General features: G+C 41.0%; 2 protein-coding genes across 2 annotated transcripts in view; one reads left to right on the forward strand and one right to left on the reverse strand.

Moving 5' to 3' along the window:
- aknad1 (AKNA domain containing 1) overlaps positions 1–7446 on the reverse strand; it is a 61775-nt gene extending 54329 nt beyond the window's left edge. Inside the window, exon 1 of the mRNA XM_078561798.1 lies at positions 7264–7446. The gene's annotated coding sequence lies outside the window, so the exon portion shown is untranslated. The remainder of the gene's footprint in view (positions 1–7263) is intronic.
- Positions 7447–14734: 7288 nt separating this feature from the next.
- gpsm2 (G protein signaling modulator 2) overlaps positions 14735–16043 on the forward strand; it is a 76644-nt gene continuing 75335 nt past the window's right edge. Inside the window, exon 1 of the mRNA XM_078561702.1 lies at positions 14735–14994. The gene's annotated coding sequence lies outside the window, so the exon portion shown is untranslated. The remainder of the gene's footprint in view (positions 14995–16043) is intronic.

The following is a 16043-nucleotide window of genomic DNA, read 5'->3' on the forward strand; positions in this document are numbered from 1 at the left end:
GTAGCTGTTAGATTTCCTGAGGCCTGGGAAACCTGGCTGGCCACAGGCAAAGCTGAAAAGTGGGTTAAATCCAAGGCTTCCTGAACATATTTAAAATGCCAACCCACAGTCCCTTTGACCTGGCTCAGTAAAACCCATAAATCGGTGGAATGGAGCTGGTTGCCCATTATTTCTGCCGGCCTGCGTCCAAATCTACCTGCTCACCCATGTCTTATCTGTATAAATGACTTACTGTCAAACTAATCTTTATACTTTATTTAATGAAATAGATGAACTTTAAGAGTTTTACAAATAATATATAAATGGTTATCTGGTCAGTTGCATACCCTATCAAGCTCTCTTTGAAATAAACACAGAAATCCTTCAATACTAGAAGATAGTTTCAGAGTGCATTTGCACAACCAGGCTGAGTTCCCTCATCACAGTGCCTCAAGAATCCCAGGCACAGTGGGTAGAAAAGGAGGTGCAGGGCTTCTACATTGACTCTCTGCTCCACTGCAGTTGCCTAGGGTTATTTACAAGCAGAAAATGAGACAGAAATGGGTAATCCCAATCCTCCTACCTCAAATTCCCCCATGTACGTACATAAGGTGCTCAAATGCAAGGGTGCCCCTAAAAGCTGGTTGTGGACTTAGGTTGAAACCTTCCTCAATTTGGAGGCTCAAGAGGGTCCTGGGGTTATTTTCCAAAAAAGAACAGCAGGTCAGGGAACTACATTTTTGTTTTCCTCCAACAGGATCTTTGGGTTTGGGGCCTTCTCACCCCAGGGTCAGTAGAGAGGATCCTGGTGAATGGGGGTGTCTCTCCTGCCAGATTACTGAATAGGCAGAGGACATCTTTCTTCTGATGCCTTACTATTCTGTTATTTCACACAATATAGATGTCCAGCTCATGAGATTATAGGTCCGTAGGTTAACCATCCATTTGCACCACGTTAACAGTCTTCAACACTTAGCACAGCTTGTGGGTTCATGTCCCACTCCCGGAAACCAAGAACTGTGATTGTACTCGAAAGAGTTGCAATCTGTGACTGTTGATAACTCGGAAGAGTTTCCATATTAGAGAGATTGTCTTAAAACATTTCCCAGGTTTTGTTAAAGTATTTTGCAACAGGAGGAATGTGTGTTTCCTTATTAGGAATTAGGTATATCAACTTTCTATTCTGAGAAACACCTAAAGTGACTTCTAATTCGTCCAACCTCAAACAATTAACATCCTATTTGGACATAATTATCTCCTCTCCTTATAAGCAAACATAAATCAGATCAGTTTTCATTCAAAACTTTCACTCAATTTAGCACTTAATTTTGAGCCAATGGGGTGATCAGAAAATGAGGGAGAAAAAAATCCCACAATTTCACTGTGGCTGGTTACTAAATCTTGCAAGGAGAGCTTGATAGGGTATGCAGCTGACCCAGTAATGACAAATAAAGTTCAATAAAGGCAAACATAAGATACTGCATGGTCGAAGGAAATAAATGAGAAATAAAAACAGAAAATGCTGGAAAACTCAGCAGGTCTGGCAGCATCTGTGGAGAGAGAAACAGATTTGACATTTTGAGTCCATATGACTCTTCTTCAGAGCTAAAGAGAAGTAGAAATGTGATGGATTTTATATTGTTTAAGAGGGGGTGGAGCAGGTGGAACGGGATAGAAGGTCAGGGATAGGTGACAGCTAAGGAGAGATTGACAAAGATGTCATTCATGGACACAAGACAAAGGGAGTTTTAATGGTAGTGTGAAGAGTAAAGAAGATGCTGATAGTGGCATAAAGGTAAGATAGCAGAAGGTGTTAATAGCAGAACAAGGGTCAGCACTCGTTCTTATGTTTTGCTTTCACAAGTGACAGGTGGCCCTGTGGGGAGAGGGGGAAAAAAGGGTAAAAAATGAACAGAAAAATAAAAGAATAAAGTCAAATTTAAAATAAATAAGTAAAAATAAATTAAAAATGTGAATATGTATTACATGCACAGGATACAGCTTGTCAAGAGGGAAGCTGAACTACACATAAGTATCAAAACAAAAACAGAATTACCTGGAAAAACTCAGCAGGTCCGGCAGCATCGGCGGAGAAGAAAAGAGTTGACATTTCGAGTCCTCATGACCCTTCAACAGAACTGAGTAAAACTGAGTAGAACTGTTTTACTCAGTTCTGTTGAAGGGTCATGAGGACTCAAAACGTCAACTCTTTTCTTCTCCGCTGATGCTGCCAGACCTGCTGAGTTTTTCCAGGTAATTCTGTTTTTGTTTTGGATTTCCAGCATCCGCAGTTTTTTGTTTTTATCTACACGTAAGTATGCTTTTTGACTTTTCACTCACCATGTCCAAAAAATGTAAGACGCGAATAAACAAAGTTAGCACCTTGGGATGTTTTTCAATTTTAAAAATTGTATTATATAAATGCAAGGTGTTTCTGTGGTCATTACTGTAGTAATAAATAATTTCAATAAGTCAGATGCTTTCTTGCTTGTCAATTAATAATTAACCAAGTGGGATTATACTTTGCAGCGCTAGTGTGTACAGGATCTGAGAGAACTTTCCTGGGTGTAGAACAGAACAACTGAAAGGATAATTAGAGTAGTTTCTCATGAGATTGTTCAGAAGAAGAATAAGTATGAGGAGGAAGGAGAGCCTATTTCTTGTCCAACTTATACAAGCTGATAGTTTGAAACTTCATTTGTAAATTTCTTATGTTTAAAATTTGTAAATATAAATTAAATCAGATAAACGATGTTAAATGTACAGGGTGGTAAAGGAAATTGCTATTAATAATGCACAAAAATGGCATCTTATTCTTTTAATTCCCCATATCATCTATCCACACACTTTTCATTAATAAGTAAGGATGCTAAATAAAACAGTATGAAAGCATACTAAAACAGTATGAATAGTTGCAACTTTGGAGGTGATCTAATCATTTTAAATATATTAATGTGACATGGTGAATGCATTTATTCAAATAAGGCTTTCCTTCATTTGCTTTCATGACTTGGAAACTATTGAAGGATCAGTTTTAGTCAGTAAGTTATCTCTTTTTGTATAGTAATCTGAATGTGGTATTAGTGGTTGCCATATGTTGACCATTGCCATTTGTTGATTATTGCACACAGTAAAACACTGTAGGTATACAGGTGACCATCATGTTGAATAATTTTAATTGGCACGAATAGTAACAGTACTTTAACATCAACGGGATGCAAATTTATTCATATATATTACACACATTACAACCACCAGCAACATTACAAACAAGATTTTCAGTCCAGTACTAACCCATAATTATTTACCACGATCATCAGTTCATCTTTGATTTTGAAAATACAATAGAGACATTCCTGAGCCTGGATCACCTGGGGACTGCGAGTGTCAGAAAACTGGGTACTTTGGAATACCTGTGAAGGGTCCTGTTTGATTTTCTTTCTGCTTAAATTAATTGGAATGAAATAGTTTTCTTCAAGTTTATGGTCAACAATGACAATCGGGCTGAGGCAAACCTTGATTGAAGACATATGGATAGGGCGTATCCTTATAGCTTTTTCCCTTTTTTGCCTCTCTTTAGGAGATTATGTGGATGGAGGGGAGGCAAGAAAGAATGGATAAGGGTTGATGACGTAAGCTCTGCACACCATGCCCAGATGGGACAGGCTCAATGGATCAGTTGGTCTTTACTCATCCTTTCTGGCGTGTGTATGGGTGTGTACTCCTAGTATTCCTACAATTATTTTGTCAAAAGTTGCGTCTATGGTTGAAGGAAAGGGGAACAAAGTGATATGGGAACAAGGCTGCAGATAGAATTAGAACTACTGTGTGGATAAACACCAATGTGGACTCGGTTAACAGCTAGTTTTCATATTATAGCTACCTAATTCTACATTAAAGGCTAATGATCATCCAGGCTAATTTCAGGAAGTGGCACTGATGTTCAGAAAGGTCATGAATGATCTTAGATTTGGTACAAAAGTATTCAGCTACCATATCTCACAAGTGTTCTGGTTGAAACTATGTCAGAAAAGAATGTTTTAATTTGAAATATTTGCTTGCTAAATTCCAACCTCTAGTATTAAAACTAAGCGTTGACACTTGGTCAGGCCATACTGAATGGGCCTGCGGCATTGCTGGGAGTTGGATTTCATTATTATTTTTCCAATTGCACTAAACACTACTCTACTATAAAGATCAGGTGGGGTGGAATTTCCTGTGATGATGTAACTGGGAAGTTACAAGGAGGTCTCGTAGCGCAGTGAGTAGCATCCTTGCCTCTGAGCCAGATGCTCTGGGTTTGAGTCTTAACCCAGGACTTGATGGCCACAGATGTGTTTGTAAAGTAACCAAACAAGTTGATTATCAATCTGTTTATCCTTCAAATTATGCCTTAGGCAGGTGGTAAGAGCTAGGAGAGTTTCCTAGTCAGCCAGAACCATCTGGTAGCCGCAGCGCAACAGTTTCAAGATCCAGGCGCAGGTTCTTGCCATGGGTTTCATGGCATGCGTCCTCTTCGTTTCGAGGGATTGCTAGAAAGAACGAATTTGGAAGTTACGTGCAAAATTTCCCTTATTCGTACACCCCATTTTGTCAATGGCTATTTACTCTCAAATTTCCTGCCAATGTCGCACAGGGAATATAAAAACGGGCATTTACAGTCAGCACCTGACAATTTCTCTGGATGCACACGATATATTCCAAGCCATCCATCACTCAGGCACATTAATTACAGCATCTTTAAGAACATGTAATCATGAAAGTTTTGCACTTTTTAAACATGACTTATCCCAATATCATAAAACGCATTCAAAGAAATTTGAAATAGTATAGGTCTAAATGAAGGTTTATATACTTTTAATTACTCAAAGAAGCAATAAAGCACAAGGAAAATGACTGTTTCCTGCTGTGCATAAGGCTGGAATTTTCCCTGAATTGCATGAGGTGCAGTGGTGGTCTTGAAAAAAGACATTTTTTCACCAGCTGCAAGGGCAGGTTTTTGCGCCGTATCATCTGCTTCCTGCCTCATTAATTATGCAGCCACAGGAAACATGGTAAATCGTTGGCAGGTGGCCTCTGGATCACCCGCCAGGCTGTTACCTCACTCCGGGTGCCATATCTAAACTGCAGCCACGCACACAGTTCTCAATGCTTGCAGACCAGGATTGCTCCAGTGAAGACATGGCCCCAAAAGCCAAGAAGAGTTCAGTGACCCATCACTGGAATGCCTTTTGGAGGCCTGCTGTGATGTCCTCTACCCCACTCTGGCTGCAGGAGGTCCAGCAATCTCACCACTGTGGCTTGGGAGGCAGTGGCAGTGGTGATCAGTGCCAACGCTGCACAGAAGAGGTTGGCTGTCCAGTGCAGAAAGAGGATGAATGATCTCATCCGTGCTGCCAGGGTAAGTCATCACTCTAAACACACAAATTCACAAAGCCATTACACAGTCACTGGCATCTCACTCACTTCCAGCTCAAGGGACGTCACCACTCACTCTCTCATACACATACCATCAAATCTCCATTTGGCCTTATCTCTTCTGGAGACTGCCTCCTCGGCCCTCACCATCTTGAGGCCACTTGCACAGATCAACATGTGTCCCCACACACACAATCTGGGATAACCCCCTTCCCCAGTACAGTCCTCGCCCTGCAGCATCTTCCCTTGCCCGAGGCAACTTCTCCCCCTTCCCCGAGCAAGCCCTAGTCCTGCAGCCATTAAAAAGCCCCCCTGTCTTACAGCTGGTCTGGTAGGTAGAGACTTGCCTATGAGCCCCCCCCAACTAAAGGTGATGTGGTGTTGCCTGCGAAGTCTGGCACTGATGATTGCAAGTACCGCCTGAAGCATGGTAGGCAAACAAACCTCAAAGTCCTGAGCAAAGTGCAGATTGCCTGGTGCACGTCGCTCATGTACAGTTGTGAAACACATCGGCGTGATTGAGCTCATGATCCAGTGTGGGGGGCTGATTCCGGTGAGCAGGGCTTATAATGAGATTCTGATTCATTGAAATTAGCTTCCCGATGTGTGGTGGCAGGAAATGCGGCCCGCCATTGAGAGGTGGAGAGGACGATCGCAAACTGGTTTTACAATGACATGAAACAGATTTTTAGCAATTTCTTAATATTTTCTGCTCCCGCCCACTATGACGTCTGCCGCAAATGGGAGCAGAAAATCCTGACTTAAATTTCTGATCTTAATTTTACACCTGTTGTGAACCAGTGTAACAGCAGTGAATTTGCATGTACAGCATGGGGATAGATCAACGGTTACACTAACAAAGTAACAACGTAGGCCAGTATTAATGTGCAAGTAGACCAGCAAATGACATGAGCTACCAATCAGCAGAAATTGGTGGTCGATTTACATCGCTCCTATGTCCATTCAGCAGGGCCAAGCGGCACTGTGGGATGCTACCTGTGCGGGTTTCCTCATTTATTATTAAAGAATATAACAATAGGAGCAAGAGGAAGAGTAGGCTATTCGGCCCACTGAGCCTGCTCCACCATTCTTTATGATCATGGTTATTTTCTACCTCAATTCTACCTTGCCGGGCTAGCTCCCTATTCCTTAATTCCCCTCGTGTCTAAAAATATATGGATCTCTGTCCTGACTATATTCAGCAACTGAGCACCCCAACATCCCTTTGGGGTACAAAAATCCAGTGATCCTGCGCAACTCTTTGAATTAAGAAATTTCTGCTCATCTCAATTCGACATGATTAACTCCTTATTTTCAGACCTTTGGTTCTAGCCTCCCCCCCAGAAAAAGTTGTGCAAGCCATAAAGGTAGGGTTCTTACAGCACTGCCTGCCCCCGGGATCGACATAATCTGCATAGCCCGAAATTCTCACCCCCCAGATTGCGCCCCCACTGCGCCGTTATCAGCTCACAGATCGAACCAGTTGTGGCGCAAAAGCTTTTGGGCTTGAAGGGTGCAGAGAAAAAGTCTAACTAACCGGGCACACCCATGAGCTGCCCCCGATCCAGCAAGATCCAGTCCATTTGATCCGACAGGCGTAAAAGAGCAAGGAAATTTGGACGAAGCGTAAATACTTGCGGAACAAACTTGCAGCCGTTTCCTCCAAAGGTGTATAGTTGCTTTACGCACCAGTTGACACGCGTCGTCTTTGGGCACAACACATGCACCTAAATTTCCACTCCCGGTGCTTGAGGGTCAGTCACTTCAGTGGGTCCCGGGACAAGTGATTATTTTAACAGCGACAAGCGGGGTCGCAAATTTAAAATAGCAAGTGTACTCGACCCTTCTAAGATCTTGCCCACTTACTTAACGAGTGAAGAAGGCGCTGTGTTTGAACTGATTGGAGATCGCAGCTTTGATCCTTTTCATAAACTGAGAGAAAAGCCTCGTTCTGTCCTCAGCTTTAAATCCTCCCGGGGCTGCCGCTCACTCCCCTGGCCGGGTTTCGACAAGTTTTACAGTTGGACGCTGACCTCCGCGAGCTCGCTCAGCCCTCAGCGGCGGTTACATAAATTAGGCAGATGAGCGATCCCCGTGCTCCCATTGGCTCAAATTTGAATCGGGGCTCGGAGGGGGAGGGGGCGGGGTTTGCTCCTTGTTGTTATGGTGACGGAGGCCCCGGCGGGAGGAGGTGGGCCAGCTCAGGCTGGGTGATGTATCTGGAAAGGTTTTTCTGCTCCAATTCAACCGGATCCGGTTTCTTGTTTTATTTTTAAACCCAGTCCCGCCACGTCGTCTCAGGTTTTGTTCAAAACTCCGCTTGCGTCCAGAGCGATAGCTCTTAAAAGGAGTTGCGATGAAAGGTCATCGACCTGAAAAGTTGTAACTCTATTTCTCTTTCTACAGATGCTGCCCGACCTGCTGAGTATTTTCAGTACTTCCTTATTAAAATTTTTATCCTAAATGACAACGATCTGGACACTTGGATGAAAGGTACTTGTTTAGGTTTCAAGTGCCAACTATGCCACTGTTACCCAATTGGAAAAGTAAGCACCACTCTGGGCTGGAATAGGTTTGCAATCAGTTTCACGCTCGATGACCTTGAAGCACATTCCTAGCAAGTGCTAGAGCCTCGCAAGAACAATAATTACCTATAAATGAGGCATTCGACGAATAGAGTCAGATCTGGGAGGGAGGATCATGTCAGGAGGGCAGCAATCTAGATCCGCAAACGTTTCTGCAGAAATTTAGAAAACTATTCACTTTACATTCTTAGTTCAGTTTGCTCACATTTTCATTTTCTTCTACTAGTTATGCAGTACATAGCTGTTTGAGAAAGTGTGAAATGGGGATTATTACTATCTAATATTTTCAATTTTAAGGAATTCAACTGACTCATGTTCTTTTGATGATGCTGCCTCATCCATTTCCTGCTGTTTCTGTTTTGGATTTCCAGCATCTGCATTTTTGCGTTCTGTTCTCATTGCCCTACTAAACAGCTCACGCCATTTACAGTTCGTGAATTTCTATAGATGTAACCACCAAATCTGGGACGCACCATGTTGGTTGCCTGGCATTGGGTGCAACTTTATTGTTAAAGACCAAATGGCCACATGAATCATAAACTATACTTTCCAAATTAGGAACAGAATTGGGTGAATCAGACCCTGGGACCTGCTCTGCCATTTAATTAGATCATGGTTGACCTAATAGCCACAGACATGATTGCAAGTCTGTTTAAGTTAAGGATTTTAAAAATTCATTCATGGGATGTGGGCATCGCTGGCTAGGCCAGCATTTATTGCTTATGCCTAATTGCCCTTGAGAAGGTGGTGGTGAGCTGCTTTCTTGAACCACTGCAGTCCATATGGCGTAGGTACACCCAAGCACTGTTAGGGAGGGAGCTCAAGAATTTTGACCCAATGACAGTGAAGGAATGGCAATATATTTCCAAGCCAGGATGGTGTGTGGCTTGAAGAGGAATTGCAGGTGGTGTTGTTCACATGCATCTGTTGCCGTTGTCCTTCTAGATGGTAGCAGTCATGGGTTTGGAAAGTGCTAAGAAGCCTTGGTGGGTTCCTGCAGTGCATCTTGTAGATGGTACACACTACTGCCACTGTGCGTCGGTGGTGGAGGGAGTGAATGTTTGTGGATGGATGTTTTGTTCTGGATGATGTCAAGCTTCTTGAGTTGCTAAGAGTTGCACTCATCCAGGCAAGTGGAGAGTATTCCATCACACTCCTGACTTGTGCCTTGTAGAAGGTGGACAGGCTTTGGGGAGTCAGGAAGTCTGTTACCCGCCGCAGGATTCCTAACCTCTGATCTGCTCTTGTAGCCACAATATTTATATGGCTGGTCGAGTTCAGTTTCTGGTCAATAGTAATCCCCAGGATGTTGATAGTGGGGGATTCAGCGATGGTAATGCCATTGAATGTTAAGGGGCAATGGTTCGATTCTCTCTTGTTACCTGGCACTTGTGTGGCATGAATGAAATACAGACTTAATATTTGACTCCCAATCATAGTTTATTCTTGCATTTTCTTTTAGAATTTCCTTTACATTATTCTGCACATTTCATTCCATTAAACAAAGTACACACATGGGTCTTTAGCAGTAGACAAGCATTTAATGAGATTTTATTTTAAAAAAACTTATTTTCATTTATTTGCATTTCAATCTTTTAACAATTGTACTAGTAACAAATTTTGAAGCAGATGATGATAAAGACCAGGATTGCCCGTTGGTTTACTCGTGTTTCCTTTTTTGCTGGACTTTATTCCCAGAGGAAAATGTATCTTAATGCTTGAACACCTAAAAAGGCAAATAGAGATAGTACAGTAATATGTGTATATTGATGCCGTAAAGGTAACAAATACAAATCAAAGCTTGGTAAGCAGCAAACAGAATTATTGAAATGTGACTCAGAACAGATTCTACTACCAGAAGAAATGGGTATGGAATTCATGTATATTTTCCCAATTTAATCTTACCTTTCTAGAATTCCAAGATAAACAATTATGAATTTTTTTCTATTCAGAAAAGCTGAATGCTTTGTTCACATAAGCGATGATTCTACAATGCCGCACTTTCAATAGGGAAACAGACTTGTAAGAAAAGTGAGTCAGAGAGTTGGTAATATAGCTGTACTTCTAATTTGTGCTCCTTGCTGAAAGTCAGATTATTTTTAAAATGGTGCAGTATTGCCAGTTCTAAAGAGTTCCATGCTATAAACTGTTGGTGTCAACCCAATATTTAGAGACCATATTCTAATTTCCACTTAACGTTAACTGTTTCTTTCTCCACAGATGCTGCCAGATCTGCTGAGTTTTTCCAGCATTTTCTATTTTTATTCCTAATCTCCACTCACTGGGGCAGTTCATTCCAATTGTCATTTCAATAAATATTAATCATTCCCTCATAAGGCACTGACAAGACATAATTTAATAGTGTTTTAAAATATATTTTTGGTTAACCAATAACCCCCTGCATGGAAGCAAAATACTGCAGATGCTGGAAATCCGTATGATTCTTTTTCAGAGTCTGGATGGGCTCTGTTGTGCACAAATCAGCTCAACATACTACATTATTGCCATATAACCTTGTTATCCTAAGAACATGCAGTTCAGCCTCTGTTACAATATTGTATCTTGTGTTCTTATCCAGTAAATTAAATGCAGATAAAATGTTACATTTGTTTTGTGTTGAAAATGATACAAGCAGCCGTGCATAATTTTACATTACGACATGGAACAAACCATTCTAACTATATTTAGTTTGCTGTAATTTATGTAGGATAGTCTATGTATTAATATAGATGAAAATCGTACCTATACAATTAGTATATCATCTCATCTGCTGGGAAGATGGAGGTGATCACCAAGCTGTTTTGTTTAGGAACTTAAGTGCACAAAATGAAACTCATATTCAATAACAATGCAGGTTATGTAAGTTTGTTTTATAACAGATACTGACCATAACATTTCCTGCTTATCAACTGCCAAAGACTTTTAAATAAATCTGTCCTTGTTCCTTCAATTTGAATTTCATCCTCCACATAATAATGCCAACATAAAATGGACACAAAACCGAATAAAATCCACATCAAATTAATCCAGTGAATACCATGCTATTTGATACGTCCATCTGATAGTTTGCAATTTTTCTGTAAAGTACCTCCATGGTAACAGCAGTGCCACTAATGAGGCTCCCACTCTTGGAAACTCAGCCTTGACATCTGAACAGATTACATAGGAACACACAAACAGCAGTAAATCATTCAATCTCTCAATCCAATCCACCATTCAATTAGATCATGGCTAATCTGGACCTCAACTCTATTTACCTGGCTTTGGTAAAAAATTGTCACTATGACTTGAGATCTCTGATTAGCTTAGGTTCTGCTGTATAGCCTAGAAAATTATCAATGATCATTTACTTCTGGTTCATTCTGCATAACTTTGACATTAGAAGAGCCATGCAGCCAGAAAGGGTGGAAGGTGAACCTGTACCCATTCCTGCAGAGAATAAGAGGAGGGCAATAAAGTAGAAGAGAAGCCATCTCACTGATATATGGCCCAAGTGGACTGAAATAGCAAGGACCAATACACTAACTTTCACTTAAAAACAGGCCTTACATGAAAAGTCCTGTTGGCCTCTATGACATCCATTTGCCCCATAATAACATGATGGACCAAACCTGCCTTCACTATCAAAACCTAAAAATGTTATCCCTACACCAGTCATCATATGTTCCTTCTGACCAATAACCTATCACCAAGCATTTCAAGGAAGGTGCAATCATTTTTTTTTTCAATTTCATTGGTGGATTCTTACATCAGGGTATTCTTCCTCGGTGCTAAATCTTTGCAAAAGTTCAGGGTGTGTGTTGTCTGCCTACTAATCTCCTCCTCAGACCCATCTCCCAAACTCATAACCTCCACCATCATCACCTCCAAGTTCCTCTCCAGGTCACCCACTATCCTGACTTGGATATATATTGCAGTTTCTTCATCAATTACTAGGTCAAAATCCTGGAACTAGCTAACAGCATTGTAGGAGTGCCTTTGCCACATGGGCTTCAGCAGTTCAACAAGGCGACTCACCACTACATTCTCAAGGACAACTTGGAATGCTGACCTTGATGGCAACACCCATAGTCAAAGAATGTTTTTTTTTTAAAAGTGGTATAATTTTGAGGAAAAAATGGATGAAACAGAAAAAATGACTGTTCCTACTCTAGACATATGTAATATTTTGCAGATTAATGACTAATCACTAAGCATGGCTCTAAGCATATGGGTAATTTCACAGCCTTTGTAAGCACTGCTAATTAAATTCAAAATGTACCCTGAAACATCCCTCTATTGCTTTAAAAGATTGTTAAAGTTCAACACTCGTAATTTACAGGTATTTTCAATTAACACAAAGTCTCACTGAAATATATTTTTACATCTACATAGGAGTGTGCAAATCAGTACTTTCTCCTATGAATGCACAATGAGATGAATAATACGATAACGTGCCAGATGAACCTATCTTCACCATTGGGATGCAAAAACAGGAACAGAAATGTAACCAAGAATGATAAAAGCAATCTAAAATTCATTGAGTAATCAAATGACCATATAAGTTATAGGTGGTTCTTACAATACAGTCATACAGGAATAAATGTAATCAGTGTGACTGATATGATTAAGCAATTTACGATATGGATTTCCTAACTTTCTACTTCATAAGGTGTAACTGAACAAGAGTGCGTGTGTTTCATTTGTCATAATCAAGATCAAACATGTGCATTGTGAGCACTGAGACCTCAGAAGACTGATAATTTTTCCTCAATAGTGAGAGTCACAAATCAACATATTAAATTTAAGTAAGGCAAATTTCAAAAGGATGTGAAACCAATTTACCATGGTAAATCAGACTGAGCTGTTAATAGATAAAACTAGAAGTAAGCAGTGAGAGCATATTCAGTCACTTTTGGTACAATACAAAACCAATGCATACCCCTAAAAGGCAAAAGAAAAGCTCCACTCATGCAGTTAACTCATGGCCAACAAATGAGGTAAGAAACAGTATCAAGCTAAATTAAAAAGGGCTTACACAAATGCAAAGAATCAAAAAAATCTAACAAACGGAGTGCTATTAAACCAAAACAAGATTGAAAAAAGTACAAATAAGGGCAAAAGGAAATATGAAATAAACATGCAAGGAGTATCACAGCCAACCGGAAAGTGTTTTTTGATCAATACATTCATAGAAAAGTACAGGAAACTGGTGCAGGAAAATGTGGGTCCATTAGATGCCATAATGCAAAATAAGGACACAGTGGACTTGTTAAGTGAATATTTTGTACCCATTTTCACAGCAGAGGAAGAAGATAAAATAAAACATAAAAATAAGTCATGGGATGAAACACATTAGATTTAGTATAAGTAAGAAAAAGGTAATGGAGAAAATAATAGGAATGAAATGACTAGGTTTTGATGGTTTCCACCCTAGTATATTAAAAGAAATGGATGGGAAAATTGTAAATATCTTAGCCAGTTGTTTCTGCATTGACAAGATCCTTTGCAAATTGAGCAGAAAATTATGCTCTCTTTGAAATGTGTTTTTTCCTCAAGTTTCCACTCAAACTGATTTGCACATTTAAAAAAATTCATTTATGGGATGTGGGTGTCACTGGCTAGGCCAGCATTTATTGCTCATCCCTAATTGTCCTTGTTCAGAGGGTATTTAAAAGTCAACCACATTGCTGTGGGCCTGGAGTCACATGTAGGCCAGGCCAGGTAAGGACAGCAGATTTCCTTCCCTAAAGGACCATGTGCAAAATTTGCCAACAGCCAATGTGATCAGGCATATCGTAATTTGTCTTAAAATTTTCTTAATGTATTCGAGAGTAGTAACTAGGTACAGTTTGATTAATACAACTGAAAATGGGTTTATCACAAAAAGAAACATTTTTAATTACAGTATCAATTCTCCACCTATGCGTAATTGGATTTTACATTATGGAAAATAGCTTTTAACAAATATACAGAACCATTTGGTGGTTACATTGGGAGACAGTAGTCGGTTTCTTAATAAATTTACAAAAGAAAAATACATTCAAAAGCTTTTAAAGTAGCGTCCTTGTGCCTAAAGGAACCAGCTTAATGCTTAGGTGCTCCTCAAAGGCCTGCAAATAGTCACAATGAGCAAAACTCACAATTGTGATTTCCCGGGGCTGTTGCCAGTTTTGTGGTGAAGCCCAGCTTCTAGCACAAAGTTACGCTAGACATTTATAAATCGTTGCTTAGACCTAAGATTGAGAATTACGTCCAGTCCTGGGTACTGTACAACATTCTAGGAAGGCCTTGGAGAGATGCAGAGGAGATTTACTAGAATTGTACCATATGAGGGACTTCAGTTGTCTGGAGAAACAGAGAAGCTAGAATTGTCCTCCTTGAGAGCAGAGAGGGTTCAGGGTAGATTTAACAGAGGTTTTCACAACTACAATAGAGCAGATAGAAAGGAACAGTTTTCAATGGAGGAGGGTCAATCAGGGGGGGTTAAACAGATTTTGGATGTTGTAAGCAGATTCAGAATTACCCTTCAAAGGAAAATTGCCTAAATTCAGGTATTCCTGCTTCCTCCCGCCGGGGCCGCTGCTTCTCCGTCACCATAACAACAAGGAGCAAACCCCGCCCCCTCCACCTTCGAGCCCCGATTCAAATTTGAGCCAATGGGAGCACGGGGTTCGCTCATCTGCCTAATTTATGTAACCGCCGCTGAGGGCTGAGCGAGCTCGCGGAGGACAGCGTCCAACTGTAAAAACCCGGCCGGGGGAGTGAGCGGCAGCTCCGGGAGGATTTAAAGCTGAGGACAGAACGACGAGGCTTTTCTCTCAGTCACCGGGAGACTGAGTTTATGAAAAGGATCAAAGCTGCGATCTCCAATCAGTTCAAACACAGCGCCTTCTTCAGTCGTTAACTCAGTGCGAGGTTCGTCGCAGTCGAAGTGCGATTCGGATACGATCCGTTTTTAACATCAGCTTTTTGGGGCTCGGCCTCACCGCTATACTCCAGGCCCCTCTAGGAGACAAGAATTGTGACAGTGGTATGAAACATCTCTCTTTCCCTCCCTCCCCCAATCTTGTTTGTCTCTCCTCCTCCTCCTCCTCTTCCTCATTCTCTCCTTTTCTCTCTGTTCTAACTTTCCCCCGCTCAGTGCGACCCTATTCATGTGTTTCGCCATTCTCTCTCTCTCTCTCTCTCTTGCTCTTTTCTGTTTAATCCGAGTCGAGTTCGTCCTTGTAAATTTTCTTTTTACCTGTCTTTCTCTCAGTATTGGAGTTTTCGGGGCGTTAGTTGTAAGTGGTGGAAGCCAGGCTTTTTAAGGTGCGCCGCTTTGCTGAACGTTGACAAGCCAAGCCGGGCTGAAAGTTGGTCAAGACTTCACCCTGGACTGTTGACTTGCACCAGTGTTTGTGCTCAGCACTCATCCACCCATTCGGCTGTTGAAACTCCTTGGGGTGATCTTTAATCAGATTACCCCGTCGTGCTCGAATTTAGCATTGGAGATTTACTAGTGCACATGGAACTAGGATAACCAGCAGATAGGACCGTGGAGACAAAAGGGAAGTCGGCATACTGTGTTTTGAAATGAAAGCAATCAGATGTATATGAGGAATTGATAGTATGATCACTACTAGAGGGGTTTGCCAGTACCTTGACAACATTAAGTGTGGTGGAATCTGAAGGACGATCTCGCAAACCCAAGTACTATCAATTTGGGGTTGGAGACAATGAATTGTATAACAATTTGAACAAAAAGGTCAGCGATTGAGGAAATATTAGAATGCAAAATTGCATTTTTGAATGTCACCAAGTTTAAAAATTTTATAAATGGAAAAATAATGACAAGTGGACGAAAAGTATCCGTTTTTTTCCTTAAACAAAAATAGCTGGAAAAACTCAGCAGGTCTGACCATCTGTGGAGAGGAAGACAGAGTTAACGTTTCGAGTCCGTATGACTCTTCATCAGGACTAAAGAGAAATAGAAATGAGGTGAAATATAAGCTGTTTAAGGGAGGTGGGACAGGTGGAGCTGGAGAGAGGGCCAGTGATAGGTGGAGGCAAAGGAGAGATTGCCAAAGCTGTAATAGA

This window comes from Cetorhinus maximus, chromosome 17 (genome assembly GCF_964194155.1).
Source record: "Cetorhinus maximus chromosome 17, sCetMax3.hap1.1, whole genome shotgun sequence".
Taxonomy (NCBI): domain Eukaryota; kingdom Metazoa; phylum Chordata; class Chondrichthyes; order Lamniformes; family Cetorhinidae; genus Cetorhinus; species Cetorhinus maximus.